Genomic DNA, 18252 nt, shown 5'->3' with positions numbered 1-18252 from the left:
TTACGACGATTTGCTTGGGTCGCAAGATTTTACCGAACTGAATTTTTTGTAAAAATGGGTCGCCTTAAAACGAGTTGGGAACCACTGGTCTACGTCACTATAGGCGAGCAATCAGTTGATCGCGCAACAGTTCTTACTGCGGGCGATTTAACTGTAGGCTATGTATGTATGTACATCAAAACAGCAGGTTTCAACATCAAAACAACAGACAGTTTGCTCAAAACATCAGATCTGATGTTAGTGTTAACGTGGCTTTTGTTATTGCTGTCTATAGTGACGTATTCTCGAGCAGTGTTTGCACTTTTTGGTCATTTTGAAAAAATAAATAAATAAATGAAACATTGAACTTTGGGCCTTGCCAATGCTATTGAAAACAATTTTTTTTGGTAATTCTTTTTGAATTGTATTCTTGAATGTTCAATTTACGCATTTTAATGCTTAATTCTCGTTTGAAAATTTCATTTACTATGCCTTTAAACTTCTAATTCTTGCTTCTTGCTACAAATCATCTCACGTATTGTCTTTTCTGTCATTCAAAAGCCGTGTTCGCAAACCCCCAGGAATTCATGGGAAGATTTCTGGAGGTACTTGATGTGGAGCATAACTAACGCGTGTTTCTATAAAAGCTCGATGACATGAGTTTAATTAAATGTAAAATCCAAAACATTCAATGAAACAGACAAATAATTATACTTCTAAGATAAGAAGAGCAAAAGCAATCATAAATTTGATATTGGTGTTAGACGTTTAACAGCAACCAATCACACAACACTAATAAAACAACCAAGTAATCTTTTCGAGCATGTGGAGATTCTCATCACTCGGTCACGTTGCTGACAAGACTGATATACCTCATAGAGTAACACCATGTTTAGGCGATGCGGCTGAGCACAACAGTGTCGCCTGATGTACGAAACTCTCTCAGGAGGGGAACTTAGTCAAACTTTCCCTCCCCGCAACAAAAAGTGAACAATAATAGAAATTGTCTCAGTTCTAATAAAATCTTCTCGCTTGCTTAGCCAGATCAATCCCATTACATAAACTTGACCAACGGCACCGATATTTCAAATCAGCAACAGATTTAAGGGGGAAAGAAAAAGTTTGGTCACAAACTCTTCAAAAACTGAGAAACACTACTATTTTTGTATGTAAAAAAGGGTAATTCAGCTATATTGAGATAACAAGCTAAACAAAATGCACAAAGTTTTCTCCCTCTGAACTGCTATCAGTTTCTTTTATAAAGAAAGGGTTACTACAAACTTTGTCAAAACGTAAATGTTTGATTTAGCGATACCTCAGTTATCATTAAATAAAAGTTTTGAACATTTATAAAAAAAAATTCGATTTTACAATGCGATTCTAAATTAAAGCTTTTACATTTAACGTTTAAAATGACAACTTTGATTTTGTAGAATAAATTTTACTTTGCAGGGTATAGCCGACAAAGTGTTCGTTTTGAATAAAAGCATGTTTTTATGCTATGAAATACTCAAAAAGCGAGTAACAAAGGCAAAACTTGTCAAAATTTGCTAAAGACAAACTCCAAGACCGAATCTGTATTATTTTTATTATTCTTCATAATTCAAACTAAGGGTGTGTAAATCGTGGCACGAGATCTTGTATTTTTGGACCGCGAGAATGCTCGAAGTTCAAATAATATGTGGTATCTAGACGATTTTTATTTATGTCTTAAGTTTACAACGTTTAGTAAACATTGTTTGTTGTTTGGCAACCCGACTAATTCAACCAGTGTGAAATCAAGCAAAAAAATCTTTATCGACATCCCTTATACAGTAGTACCATTATTTGGATGCAGTCACATTTTATCTGTGGTAGCCTCATTCCATTCGCTCGCACGCAGCGCAAAACTTAAACTAATTTTAAGTTGTCCGCACAGTGAAAAATCTGACGAAAAATCCGCTGCTATTGTGCAGTTGAATAGCCTACTTGCGTACTGTGTGTTGGTAAAACGCAATATGCTCTCCGCAGTTGTGAGTAGGCTTACTCATTGCTAAACATAATTCTGATAGCCAAGAACAACAACATATAATTTTAAGTTTAAATACATTTATAGGATAAAGTCAAGGAAGCCGCAACCGAACGGTATGGAAAAACCTCAACTGAAGACCAAACCAATAGTAAATAGCTAAAATTATAACGCATGCTTTTATTTGATTTCTATATTTTTGATTTAAAAATTAAAACAGTTTCTGAGACAGCTTCATTCTTTTTGTTGGCGCCAACCAAAAGAACCTAACAATTATAGTAAAACTGTTTTATATTGTAGCCCAGGGGTGTGCAACCTGTTACACTGCCCGGCCAAACATGCGTATCCGGGTTAGACAGCGGGTAAAACCTTCATTTCTTATCGATTACCCCTACCACAAAGAAAAACAATTTTGTTTATTTCAAATCAACATACAGTTTTTTTAAATCGATTTAACCCTACTCGGACTGACGGGTTCCGTCCAAACATAAAACTTTCATCGATTACATAAAAGCTACTGGCTCAAACTAACTGAAGTTTTATGATTTTTCCTAAAAATTATTCATCTTTGGTTTAGTAATAAAATGACATTTTTGTGTAGTATAGTTTTTTTAGTTATCAGCAGTTTTTGACATCCTACTCCAAAATTGTCTGCAAAACTACTGTAGTAAAACATTAATCAACGTGAAATTGAATAGGGATCAAGAGGGATTAACTCTACCGCTAGATTTTGCGTCAACAGATGTCGGAAGGAAGTAGGTCATGTCAATAAAGTATGATTGGACCGTGCGTACCTTTGACGAAGATATTTTCAATTTTTACGCTCATGTTTTGACATTATTTCGTCACTGTATTGTTATTTAAAACATTACTTGTAGGCTTTAACTGCCCTTTATCAGAACTGACGATGCACTAGCAAGTGCGAAATATATTTTCTGTAACATCTACTGACAACTGATCCCTGTTACCTTAGCAATTGAGGTTTTAGCTCCCTACATTTAGCCTACAACTGGTTGTCTGCGTCTTGTCTATAGCAACTAGAATTAAAAAATAATAGCCTGTAGTGTTGAAATTGTCTATAGACTACAGTTTGTCTATATTTGGTGTCGCGAGTTGTTTCTCAAACTCAAATTTGGGTCCCATTCAAAAGAGTTTTGGAACCATTGGACAGAAAGAGACTTCACATTTATTTCTGACGATGACGTCATGGTGATGTCGTCGTAAAATTTGAAACTTGCGCTTTAATGGTAAAGAGATTAGCTCGTGATTCTGCAAAATAAGACAGAAAAATTAATAGACCAAATTGAGTTATTGGTAATTCCTTTCCCTGTCAAATTGCAAGAATGACAACAATTGAATTGCGCAAATAAGAAAAAGCACTCACTTTGAAAGACAAACTGTAGCTGCAATATCGACACTGCAGTTTTTCAAAACAGACTAAATTTCCTGCATAAACGTAAAGATCAGAAAATAAATTACAGCTGGGCATTAACAAAATGCTCATACAAAAAGAATGGTATTTAATGCTACACAATGTTGCTGCTTCTGACTTGTCTGTTTCATAACTTAGTGCATGGTAACATGATTAAAGATGAAGCCGTTACATTTTTCGTAAGAGAAGGTTGAGATATTCCTGATAACTGTCGTGATGACCATGTTACAGAATACAGGCCACCGACTAGTTCAAAAACAATTGCATTGACATTTCCAAAAGCAATGAACACAGCTGATCGTCTTTCGATGTCAGACAATCAAACTACTGCCAAAATCGCTGCTGTATTGAAGGTTGGTGGTACAAACGTAAACAAATTTAAAATCTCAACATCGGCCGCAAGAAAAAAGAGAATCAGTATGAAGAAGCACTACAGACAAACATACATGAGCCAATTTCGAGAGCAGCGAGCACCTAGCACTGTGTTCTTTATTGAATGGAAAACTCTTAAAAGATATAGCCTACGCCTTACGGGGTTGAAAGCCAGTTCAGGCTTCAGAAACTTTGGGAGTACTTTATTACATCAAAATACAAAATACAACAGTCTCACAAGTAAATAGTTTCAACTATCTGGGTTCTATGGTCACTTCGAATGGTCGATGCTGGAGCGACGTAAAATCAAGAATTGCACAATCCAAACAAGCTTTCATCAAAATGGACAAAATACTGAAATCTAATTCAATCTCTCTAAACACTAGAATAAGAATTTTACATGTGTACATTTGGTCAGTTCTGCTATATGGCTGTGAATCCTGGACTGTATGCCCGATGATAGAGAAGAAGATCAACAGTGCTGAAATTTGGTTCATTCGTAGAATGATGGGAATTAACTGGATGGATAAAATCACTAACGAAGAAGTGTGGAGACGCTCTGGGTGGACCCCTGGCGTCCTCATAAACAACTATCAAAAAAAGGCAAATGACATTTATCGGGCATGTCTACCGCAAACGCGGAATTGAACACTCGGCAATGATGGGGCGATTTCCTGGTCAGAGACACCAGGGGCGTCCACGTTTGGAAATCTTCAAAAATCTTTCAACATGGACAAACCAAAATTTTGAAAACCTAATTAGAAGTATGGACAATCGATCGTTGTGGAGACTCACGGTAGCCGACGCCTTATTCAGGCATGGCCAATGATGATGATGATGATGATGACTTGACAAAGTACAGAAATGTATTACTAGCTTGGAGGTGACCTTTGTTGTGATTGTCTGTACAATGGGCAATTTTGTTCAATTTTGGGCAATTTTGGGCAATTTTGGGCAATTTTGGGCAATTTTGTTTTGAAATCTACCGGTAGCAAAATTGAAGAAAAGTTATTTTTTCCCAAATAATCTAGAGATTCAGCACATAAAATTATAGTGAAGCAAACTGGCAAAATATTAAGAAAATGCACGTTATTAAGCCTTATCAATTTCCAAGATGAGTTGCGTTGCAGAAATGTATTACGAAATGTAGTTAATTTTGTTTATATAACTTAAGCAAAATTTGAAGTTGAACGAAAACTTGCAGAACAACGTAGGAGTTCAGAAGGTTAAAACGGTTTAGAACCACTCATCTAAACCTTTTCACTTTTTTACAATTTCACTATTTGGGCTTTAGTGAATTTTCACTTACCAATACCACGCCTTCGGTTTGTAGTTGAGTTCAACTTATTAACCGTCATTCATTGAAGGGTTTGTTATGAGGTATACGTACGTCTACAGTAAATCACTGATGTAGTTTATATATTTCCTTATGGAGAAGTAGATATCGTTTTCAAGTCTTTGAAACTCATTTTAACAGAATTACAAATTGTACCTGAAATGGAGCTTTCAATCACAGAAGAGACAGAAGATCAAATAAATTTTGACAACCTTAATTTCTGGAGAAAAGCTGCTATTATTCTTTCTCTTGCTTCATCTTTCTGCAGCCTTGCTATTGGAATAATAGAAATTGGTAAGGATACATAGCTACTTGTAAAAACAATGGAGTTAATGGACTTTGCTGTATTATTGGATACACTTGGTAAAATGTGAAGTTTTAAAAAAAATGTGGAATTTATGTTTATATTTTTTATCGGTTTGACTAGTACTGTACAGTGTATACTATATTATCTTTGCCTATCTTGCAAGGCCTGGTGCGTTTTAAAGTGGCTTTGCCGGTGGTAAGATTTCTTTTTACGAATGTTTTCTTTGCCTTTTTTCTCTTCTTCATGATGAGTTAAACGCATCAAGATTGCTTTTCGAACACACTCATCAGCAATCTTAATAACGCACCAAGGTCGAAAGCCAAAAGAATTGTCTATTGTTATTAAATTATTTTCACTCGTATAAATTTTTAAAATTTCACTTAATTAACCAATATTTTCAAAATTTTATTAAGTTATTCTAAAGGTGTTGCGATCGATTTTTGCCTTGGTCAGGTTTGAATTTCCACCGTCTCCTTCACAAGTCATAGTGTTGTTGGAGGGTCGGCACTACTTTTTTTTCTTAACGAAGAGGTGATTGTGGAGCTCCCCGCAGTCAACCCGAGACCACCATCCGGACGGACTGACCAACGTACATTTAGGTGACAGGTGGCCGCCGGGACACAGCCCTACACACTTTTGCCTGTTTGGCACGGTCGAGAGCGGGCATTTTTAGAAAAGGGGTCCTTATTTAACCCTATCTTAATACGAGCTGTTTCGTACGCGAAAAGCACGTCACGGGCTATCTTAGCCCGTGCTAATTAATCGCTAATCACGGGAGCTATGAAAATCACAAAGCCAAAATATTTTACAATGTAATAGCCATGTGTATTGCCATGTAAATTAAATTTTTGCCCAACAAATTTAGTGAAATAAAGTATTTGAGCTGAAAAAACGTCAGACAGTTGGTTTTTATTCTACTTTTCCAAAATAGCTTCAAAATTGAAATTGAGCATTCACTCATTCACAAACTTTCATTCATTCGCACTAAAAATTTGACACCGCAGGACAGATTTCTGGATAAAGGTCGGAAATTTCGACCAGTTGGTATGCACAAACCAAAGCAATGTTTAATGTTTGACCAACCTTCTGAAGCGATAATCGAAAAATAACGAAACTAATGGAATATTTCAACACGCAAGTAACTGGCATCTATGACGTAACAGTTAACACATTGTCGTATAATTGCACACGAGGTAAATCGGAATGATGCAACATGTAATCATTTCCAGCAATGTTCTATGACGTAAGAGAGAGAGAGAGATGTTTGTTTTATTTGCTTGTCAAATACGAGTCGAGAAAAAGAAACACAATTACATAAAAATCAAAATATAGCAATAGAAAGGTCTGGCAGCACCGAACAACCTTGCGGTTAACCAGTCAAGGTGCTGCCTGATATAAGGCTTCATACAGTGCAGCGTCAGACATTTCAAATTTTACATTAGCTTCTTCTCTCGTATTGTCGCTATATGTCAGGGCATCCGTTGGTTAGCCACTGCCTGGTGTCGTCATCGATGGAAATTAGGCCTTCCATACCATGGGGTGATCTATATAGCCGGCAATCCTTGATAATGTGGGCTGCCGTCTGCATTTCGCCACACTCACAAGCAGCACTCTCTGCCAAGCCCCAACGCAACATGTCTGCACCATAGCGTCCAACACCAGTGAGCAAACGGTTACGCCTTGATGAGGCAAGTCTAGAGAGGCCATGTCCCAGCTGGTTTTCGGACGGGGATCTGAATACTTGGCGAAGTGGGGACGTGCTGCTTGACCATTGTTCACACCACGCCGCGTGGCACCACTGTTTGCTAGGGCTTCCACCAGAGGCTGCCAGAAGGTCTTGTGCAGCGCGTACAAATGGCTTTCTTGATTTTAGCCGCTGCTTTGGTGGATATTTCAGCGTGGTTGTGTGTAGCGGGTGGCCAGGGTTTAGGGCTTTATGGCTCAGGGAAAGAACAGCACGTTGGCGCCGTAGTGCAGCTGGCTCAATGTTTGCAAAGACAGGCAAACAGTCAGTTGGAGTTGGGCGGAGGCAATCTGTGACAGTTCGCAGGCAGTTGTTGATTGGTGCATCGACAAGGTCAGTATGGGCACTTCTGCACCAAGTAGCAGCACAGTATTCAGCAGGGGCATAGACTAAGGCTAAACCACTTGTTCTCAGCACTGAGGTTTACATTAGCTGAATCATTGTGAATCAATAAACAGCATGATTGCACATGTACTGCATTTTCATAACTTAGTTTTGTCCATTTAGTGATGTTTGATGTCCAAATCATTCTTGGCCTGCTTTTGTTACTCTTACCGTTGATCTGCCCTTCTATTAATGATCTTTGCAACGAGTTTTGCCTTATTGTGTGTCCAAAATATTTTAATTTTCTACTTTTGACTATTTTTAAGAGCTTGAATTGAATTTGGATAATACTTCATCCTTAGTGATCTTTTGTTTCCATGAATTTAACATTTGCCTGTATCACCAGAGCTCGAAGGCATCAATCCGTTTTTCCATTTTTTTGTGACACTGTCCAAGTTTCAGAGTTGTATATAAGAGTTGACCAGATACAGCATTTAATATTTTTTGACGAAATAATAAATTTAAACTTTCATTGATTAAAACATTTTTTATTTTTCCAACTATAGTTCTTGCAATTTCAATTCGTCTTAGAATTTCATGTTCACACCTCCCATCTTCAGTTATTAAATGTCCAAAATAAGAAAAAGATTTTACTTTTTGTATATTTTCATTGTCAATTATAATTTGGAGTTATTGGAGTGTCTGGTGATTTTGAAATTATGTTTGATTTATTCTTTTTAGCATTAATTTTCATATTAATTTTTTTTTACCAATTGAGTTAACATTTAAATAAAGAAATAACAGTTAACATCTCAAGTACATGTAGCTCCACACAAAGTGAAATTTACATAACTTTTGATTCTTTCTTTTTTTGTTTAAAAATAATGCCTAAAAAGATATTTTAACTCTTTTATGTTTGTTTAAAAATAATGTATAAGAAGACATCATTAAAAGATAACTACGGACAGCAGCCAGTGTTCCGATCTCTTCAGCGTAGAAAAAGGAAAGTAAAAAGTTGTCTTGAAAAGATGGTTTCTGAGAGTGATGCAATAAGCCAATGAGAATTGATTTAATTTTTAATTTCAGACTCCAGCGAAACGTAATTTTACTGTTAATTAGAAGATTTGACTTTTTTGAGAAAAGTGTGCTGGAATTTGTTAAAAATAAAAACTTGAGAAAAATACAGAAATTTATCGACATAACAATCATCTAAGATGGATCTAAAATGCAAGAAATTAGATACTAGCGGCACATATTAAATATTAAGACTCAAAAAATGAAGAGGTGTACCAGCAAACATCTATAGGATTGGCCCATGATACAAGAGAAGGATCCACAGAGGATACAAACTGACATGCAGAAATCAACAAGTGAATAAAAAAATAACAGTTAACCTCGCAAGTACATGTAGCTCCACACAAAGTGAAATTTATATGACTTTTGACTCTTTTTTCGTTTGTTAATACTTAATATGTGCCGCTAGTATATAATTTCTTGCATTTTAGATCCATCTCAGATGATTGCGATGTCCTAGCCTAGTGATAAATTTCTGTCTTTTTCTCAAGTTTTTATTTTTAACAAATTCCAGTCATTGCTTAGCACAACTTTTCTCAAAAAAGTCACATTTTCTAATTGACACTAAAATTACGTTTCGCTGGAGTCTGAAATCAAAAATTAAATCAATTCCCATTGGCTTACTACATCACTCTCAGAAACCATCTTCTCAAGACTGTTGTAGTATTTGCAATAATATGCTGGAAGCACTGCTTGTTGCAATCAGCGCGAGGAATGTCCCGATTCTCCAGAAGCTACATTCTTGTGCTGACTGCAACGTGTTTATGTTAAGTTTAATCAGTTCGACTTAAGCACTGGTAGAGAGTACACGTGTAGTTCTTTTCCCTCAATTTTCACAAATAAAAGGTATTAAACATGGCGCTGAGAACAGGATAAAGATCCTTATAAAAAATAAATTGAAATTGCTTACACGTTTAGAAAAAGCGACGTCCCTAGGCTAGACCTGGAAGTTGACAGAGGCGCTTCCTTCAACGCTTGGGAGGAAGAATGGAACGCTTATGTAGCAGTGTCTGGGTTAGCCGCCAAAGATAATCTTACAGTTTACAATGTACTAAGACTTTCGTTCTCAAGAGAAACCGCCAACGTCGTTAGCAACTTGGGGTTGAGAGAAGACGAAGAGAAAAACCCTAGACGTATCATAGAAGCATTGAAAGCCTATATAAAGGGGTCTATAAACGAAAGTGTGGAGTGCAGAAGTAAAAAAACGTCTGCAGGAACCGCAAGAGTCTTTCGATGACTATTTAGTATCGTTGCGTGACTTAGTGAAAACCTGTAATTACTGCAATGAAGAGTGCGCAAACAAAGCCTTGAAGGATCAAATCGTGGAAGGAACTCACGCTGAAGAGACCGAATCGACTCATTGAGGATCCGAGTTGGCCTTAGCCTGCCTGGTGGAATGTATTAATTTTGATGGTGTATTTTGCAGTGTCATTGAACTGAAGGGGAAGGTGTTGTAGTATTTGCAATAATATGCTGGAAGCACTGCTTGTTGCAATCAGCGCGAGGAATGTCCGATTCTCTCGAAGCTACATTCTTGCGCTGACTGCAACGTGTTTATGTTTAGTTTAATCAGTTCGACTTAAGCACTGGTAGAGAGTACACGTGTAGTTCTTTTCCCTCAGTTTTCACAAATAAAAGGTATCAAACAAAGACAACTTTTCACTTTCATTTTACTCCGCTGAAGAGATCAGAAGATCGAAGCACTGGCCGCTGTCCGTGGTTATCTTTTAATAATGTATTTTTAGACATTATTTTTAAACAAACATAAAAGACGTTATTTCTTTATTCACTTGTTGATTTATGCATATCAGTTTGTATCCTCTGTGGATCCTTCTCTTGTATCATGGGCCAATCTTATAGATGTTTGCTGGTACACCCCTTCATTTTTTGAGTTAACATTGTCCAATATTTCTTGAAGATCTTCTTGTGATTCAGCCAACAGAACTGTATCATCAGCATAGCGTAAATTTGTTATGTTCAAACCGCCAACATTTACCCCTTTCATATCATCAATGCGTCAAAAAATCATTTTCGTATACAAATTAAAAAGACATGGAGAGAGTACACATCCTTGGCGTACTCCACGCTTGATATCAATTTCTTTAGACAAAGCTTTTTCCATGCGAATAAATTATGCCATTACAAATTGATAATAAAACGTAAGTCTTTGCCATTCGTACTAACATTACAGTAGACAAACAGTGGATCAGTTTCTCATGGTTAACTCTATTAAATGCTTTCTCATAACCAATAAAACACGCATATACATTAGGGTGGTTCTTTTTTTGACTTTTTTTCGAAATTCAAAAAGGGTTAGTCATAAAAAGTGGCACATGCATAAAAAAATTAGGTGTGCAAAATTTCATCAGTTTGGAGGTCAAACTTTAAATTTTTCGAGAAAAAAAGGGGAAGTTTCACTTTCCGTTTTAGCATAATTTTGTTTATAATTTTTCTTCTGGCTAGTTATAAATTGTAAGTGAGATGTACCCAGAACTTTCCTATGTAAAGGCATGTTCGAAGCTTAAGGTTTACTGTCCCCGCATCTACGACCAAAATGCTGAACTGTCACCAATTTGAGATGCAATTTTGTCATTGCTCAATACACAAATTTGTCGCAAAGGGCGAGTTGGTGTTAACGCAGTACGCTCATTTATCTTCTGTTCAAACTCTTTCACTACCATGGGCTCTATCCAAGGGGGGGGGGGGGGGGTCAGCAATGCAAAATCACCCCCCTCCCCTCCCACTCATTTGGCTTTGAAAAGGTTTTGTGATATTTTTATTGATCGAATTTTGAAAAAAAATATTTCCGCTGATATCACTTTTTTGATGATAGCGGAATTTTGGATCCAGATTTAAGTCACTTTCATCAAAAATTTGACCCTATCACACACGAATGTGATGCAAGAATTAAACCAATGGGACTGAAACCCGTTGTAAAAGACTTGTGCATCAGTGTGGAAAATCTTTTAAGCCTGCTATTAGTTAATGGCCCCTCTTCTGCGGAAGCAGAAATAAGCTTCAGCAAATTACAGCGGTTGAAAACATGGATACGAAGCACGATGACTGCTACACGACTAAATTTTATTGCTATATGTCATAGTCACCAAGACGTTTTGGATGAACTAAATGTGGATCGAAACTGGTCAAGAATTTGTTTTTAATGGTTCTCAAAGATATAAAATCTTTGGGCGTTTTTGACTGTTCTGAACTTGTGGCAATCTTCACTTATTGTATTTTTTGTTATACCACGACATCTACAATGCTGTGTACGCTTTTTTACTCGGTGTGTTATTGTGTTGTGCATTATTTCTTGTGCAATTGTTAGTGTTCTTTCGTTAGGTATAGGCCTACTGTGCAAGTGTAGCCTACTGTATTTGTTAACCCCTGCTCATGCATTCCATGACTATATTCATTGCGTGGAAATAGCTCATGTCTTCACTGCACAAAACATTTGTGCAGAATGAGCAATCAAAATGCAGCTGCTACTAAAAAGGGGGATCTGGGGGGACATAGCTCCCCAGAAGTTTAAATGACCATGACAATTTTAGCCCACTGTCCAAAAATCACCCCTCCGAATTCTAAAAGTGGATAGAGCTCCTGTTCACTGCTCATATGCTTTATAATAAAGAGTTACAATTATAAAATGAATAACCTTTTGAAGTCAAAATCTAGAGGTTGGCCTAAATTTCAGCAAAAATTTGTGGCAAATGAAAGAATTTGCAAAAAAAAATTATTTGGTATCGGTTTTTGTAAGTGTTCCAATTTTCAGTAATGTACTTGCCCGCAGAAAATTTGTGTTCCTGTTACAGAACAACAATTTCTTCTTGATCAAAGAACAACCCGCATGATGGTGATTGATAAACTTGTAAATCGGCTACAAAATCTAACTTTAAACGTTTTCAGAAGAGTCGCAAAATCAGAACAATTCTGTTTTTTACATGAAAACCCAGGAGTAGGCACAAGTAGCGCTTCGATTAAAACACCTTTAAATTTTTATTCAAGCTCAGAAACTTCGTCATATAATGAAGAACGCTGCGAAGATTTTGATTATCAACCTAGTTTTGCTTCGAAAATCCCCAGAAAAAACAAAGTTAATTTCAGTTTAGTAGTATTTGCTGAATCATATTTGTATTTCAGATATGTCTGCAGCACTTATTGCTTCACCATTTCTACAAGATGCTGGAGTTGTAACGGATAGCCAATCTCAATCTGTTATAAATAAAAGCAAATTTAGAAGAGCGACAAAAAAATGAGGTTTACAGCTCAAATGGAAAGTATCATGTGCCTAAATTTGCAAAGCATATACGAGTATTTTGATGGCCGAAATTATCAAACCATCAAACAAGATAAAATTACTATGACATATAGCAATAAAATTTATTCGTCTAGAAGTCATCGTGCTTCGTATCCATGTATTCAACCACTGAAGCTTCTTTCTGCTTCCGCAAAAGAGGGGCCATTAACTAATACCAGCCTTAAAAGATTTTCCACATTGATGCACAAGTCTTTTACAACGGAGTTTCAGCCTCATAGATTTATTTCTTGGAACACATACGTGTGTGATAGGGCCAAATTTTTGATAAAAGTGACTTAAATCTGGATCCAAAATTCCGCTATCATCAAAAAAGTGATATCAGCGGAAATATTTTTTTCAAAATTCGATCAATAAAATATCACAAAACCTTTTCAAAGCCAAATGAATGGGAGGGGGGGATTTTGCATTGCTCACCTCCCATTTCAAGGAGTGGGGGAGATCACCCTCATCATCCCCCCTTGGATAAAGCCCATGGTAGTGAAAGAATTTGCACAGAAGATAAATAAGCGTACGCGTAATTCACTTTTTTTCCAAAAAATTGAAAGTTTGACCCCCCTGTGGGGGCAGAAGATTCACCCCCAAACTGATGAAATTTTGCACACGTAATTTTTTTATGCATGTGCCACTTTTTATGACTAGCCCTTTTTGAATTTCGAAAAAAAGTCAAAAAAGACCCACCCTAATATACATCTTTATTTACTGTATTCCTACAAGGTAACATGTAGATAGAATGATTGAACTGCACAACTACAATAAGAATTTAACAAGGTAATTTTATAAAGTTTTTTAAACAAAGCAAGGTGTTTACTTTTTATATATTCATCTAATTCAATCCATAATTTAGTACCCCGATGTACCAAAACATTGTGTGCCACGGATTTCTTTATTTGTGAAGGAAAATACTTCATTTTATTTAGTTGTCGAGTATTGTGCAAGTGAATATTATCAAGTTTTAGAAAAAGATTTTGTAATATAGGTGGTAAATTGTTATTGGAAACTTATGCATAAATTTGGCAATTTCGAGTTTGTGAATATCTTCTCGTTGTAATATATTTAAAGATTTGTATAAGTTGGTGACGTGACTGAATTTTGGACTTGAAGTGATTGCGCGAATCATATTATTGTGTCTGACGTCTACTTTCTTGAGTAGCGTTTTATTTGCAGTACCCCAAATAGTAATACTGTATTGAACACGACTATATACTAAACTACAATATAACATGCACAATGTTTCCTGCAATACACAGTTACGAAGGTGATAAAAAATTCCAGAATATCGAGCCATCTTCAGAGACATATGTTTAATGTGTGACGACCAGGTTAGATTTTCATCCACATGGATTCCTAGATACTTAACTGTTTTCGCTCGTTCCATCACTGTTTGGTTAATGCACAACCTAAAACTAGTTTCAACAGTACGTTTTGGAACTTTAAAATGTAGTTTGTTTTGGAGTAATTTAAGGAAAGTTTATTTCTTCGTAGCCAAACATCAATTTTATGTACTGTAGTTCAGAATTGGTTTCTGTTGTTAAAGAATCCAAGTCTTCAGCAAGTAAAGCTAGATATGTGTCATCCGCAAAAAGCACGGTTGAAATTTTAAACATTGAAGGAAGATCGTTAATGTACATTAGGATGAGAGAGGTCCCAATGGTGAACCTTGAGGGACTCCACAAAAGATTTTTTGCAAGCTTGAAGCGGAATTAGACAATTTGTTATATTGGTATCGATTGGTAAGATAACCTTTCATCAGCTCAAAAGCAGTGCCAAGTACTCCGTAGCAGTGTTGAAGCTTACTTATGAATATGTTATGGTCAACTGTAACAAATGCCTTTAACAAGTGAAAAAATATGCAACAGGTACAGAAATTTTGGTTCACACTGTTTAACAGATCGTCATACAGCGTGCTTATTGCCATTGCAGTGGATGAATTTTGACAAATCTAAATTGTTGAGCACTGAAAAGGTGGAATTTTTCTAGATACGTATTATTCTAGTGTGCAGAAGCTTTTCAAATATTTTACTAAAAGGAGATAGCAGTGATATTGTTCGATAGTTTGTGGAATTATGAGGATCAGCTTTTTTATAAACCAGAATAACGTCAGCAATTTTTAAGGCACCGTAAGACACCAGCAGTGGCGTACGCAGGGGGGGCCATTGGGCCATGCCCCCCCCCCCCCCCCTTAAAAATGTTTTAGTAGTTAACGACGTAGATTAAGGCATTTAATATGTTTTGCATTGCTCTGTCAAAGCAATTACTGTAACAATGTTGTTTTATAGACTAAGCCAATACGAAATACATGGCCCAATCCACCTACCCCACCCCAGGTATGCCAATGTAGCATAGTGTTCTGTAAGCCTATTATAGTTATTAGTGAGAGAGAAATGGATAAAGTCTAAACTAAAACCATACTGGGATATCATGAAGACGTCTGGGATATCAATGGCCAGTGGCATAGCCAAAGGGGGGGGGCCTTGAGGGTTACAACCCCACTTTGGCACGCGTGTGACGTCACGATATTGAGAATGATGCTTTCAGTCTCTTTATGCGTGGGAATGATGGTTTCAGTCTAAAAAAAACTTGCCTAATTTTAAACAAAACTGCATTAAAAGAGCGAGTTTTGCCAATACCAAACATTCAAACATCTCAGCCAGAAATTAACAACAAGAAAACATAAAAACTTAGCTTTATTTCCGAAAAATGCCGAAGAAAACATGATCTTATCCTTTTGCTATGCCACCTGACAGCACCATTTTACAGGAATATTCATACCCACATTTTTGTTGAAAATGCTCTCAGAATGCACCAAATTCAAAGTAATTTTTCAAATTTTTCTGGGGGAGGTCCCCCAGACCCCCCGCCGCTGGGTGTCGTCTTAAGCGAAAACGCCGTCGGGCTTCGCCCGCCGGTCGTCAAAACCCCCCCTTAAAAATTCCTGGCTACGCTAATCTCAATGCCCCCTCCCTTGAGAAAATCTTGCGTACGCCACTGGACACCAGGTTAATTAGACTTTACCGGTAGAACGGTTTTATGTGACGTTTGATCTGAGTAACGAGTTTTCGTAACATAGCGACCCCAGTTATGACAGCCCGACATTACACAACTAAAATAAAATTGACGACAATCGTGAGCCATTGAATAAAAAACATGTGATATACAAATTGGTACAATAGGTAGGCTACAGACTATATACAATGGTTAATGGTTGTGATAATAACCGACTGTTCTCGGCTCAGACAAATGTCTGCCACCGCAGACAGAACCAGGCTCAAACACTAATTCTTTAATTGTTTGTCCTTTGACCGGGGGGTCTGGTTGGATTTGGTACTTTTCAAAGCAATATTACTAAAGAACTATGCAATCCACACCTTTGAAATTTTTTGACTTTTCCTAAAAATTATTCAAGAATTTATTCCGATTTAAAAGACGTTGCTATTGTATAGTTTTAGAGATATGACATGATTTTCATAACATACTCTGGTATTTTTGCCTGCTACTAGCTAGTCTTTTTGTTTTCAAATTATACGGATTAATAGGATTACTGAGCGTTGTCGTGCGTGAAACTGCGACGCAGCTATCTCATCAGTTGGCTTTGTTGTAAGCATTCAACCGTAATAATTCCGCCTTTTGTTTGCAAACTAGAGTTTTGAGTTGCTTTGGTTAATCTTTTAATTACATCTGAGTTTTTTTTATATTATCAGAGAGCATACAATAAGCTATGCTCAAAAAGATGTCATTTTACATTGTTTTCTGTGGCCAATGTAATACATTTTGTTCCCAACTTATGACAAGAAGTAGTGAGTTCTTGTCTCACCAATAAACTTCTGCATGTACCGGTACACTTATATGCACAAATATTTATGGATGTTGTTAAAATATTTTATAAAAACAAGAGATTGGAGGATACTGAAAAGAACTTGACAGGCTATCTAAAATGATCTGCTTTTGTGGAAAAACACACGCAGCTAAATTGTTGTGCTTGACAAACATTGCACATAGGCCTACTGTATTGTCAGCACGGAATCTTGACCTAAATGGTAATTTTTCAGTTGCTTGAGGTTACACAATTATTTTTTCTCTACGAGGATTCAAAAGTTTTGATATATCTCAGCAGAAACACTATTAGGACCAACTCAATAATTTCAAACTTTCTTTTTCAAATGTTGGTCTTCAAAAGTTTATTTTCACAAAAGCATACCTCAAAGCGGTGTTGGCCTGTATATTTTTCTCAATAAGTTTGGACGTTTATGTCATTTGGAGTAAAGTTGTTTGTTGGGTTGAAATAATCTGAAATCAATGCCTCGTTTTTGTAACATATCGTAACGTAATCTTTCAGTCAGCGCTTTTGTGCCTTTTTGTTTTCGAATACATTTCCGTGACAAAAGATTGGCTTTTGTAATAACGCCATCAACCGCGAAGTTGCATTCTCTGACTGCATTTCAAACTCTATACCAGTGGTTCCCAACCTATTTTGGTGTCGGAGCCGAATTTGAAACTTCAGAGTACGTATGGAGCCGCATGAAAACATTCAAGTAATTATAACGAAAATTTTAAAGCATGAAAGCTACCAACGAATAGCAACACTGACAAGAAAAATAACACAAATCAATTTAATGTCCAACTTGGCATTGGCTTTGAGCCAAGTTTGTCAAAGCGAGGCGCAAATGCAGAGGATGCAGTAGCTGCTTGAGGTCGTCGTCGTTCGTATGAAGCAGAAAGTTTGTGATCAGCCGAATGGAAGGACTTGGAGCCAACTTTTCGTCAGATCGTCAATTGTGCGGAGGCCTGTTATTCCATTGGGAGGGGAATAGATGGGACACCCAAAGATGATGTGGTTAGCTGTTTGCTCCGTCGCACCGCACTGACAAGCAGCAGAGTCCCTTATGCCCCAGCGTGTCAAGCAAGCATTAAAGCGGCCAACTCCCGTTCTTATTCGGTTCAGTGTCACCCACTCCCTTCTCTGAAGTTCAGAACCAAGTGGGAGTGAAGAGGCAGGAGAGACATCGAATAGAGTGAGGCGAGACTTTATTTTTGGCACAGTGCTCAATTCCTCGGACCAGGCATCTGACGTGCTGAAATCAGCGGGCTGGAGTTTTGCAGCATGCCTTACAAAAGGGCGCCGTGATGGTAGGCGTTGTATGATTGGGACATAGGGAGTGGATACGCAAGAGTTTGAGGTGGTCATCGGTCAACCGATTGCGATATTTATTTTTGATTCTGATCATTTTCCTGAAAAGTGCTTCACATACGTAAGTTGATGCAAATACAGAGGCGTTTTTCTGGGCATTGGTTTTCAAGTTGGGATACTTTCCCTCTGGAACTCGATCGACTCCAAAATTCAAGTAGTTCTTCACTTTGAAATAA

This window comes from Aplidium turbinatum, chromosome 7, assembly GCF_918807975.1.
Source record: "Aplidium turbinatum chromosome 7, kaAplTurb1.1, whole genome shotgun sequence".
Lineage (NCBI taxonomy): Eukaryota > Metazoa > Chordata > Ascidiacea > Aplousobranchia > Polyclinidae > Aplidium > Aplidium turbinatum.
Note: the sequence above shows the minus strand (reverse complement) of the source record.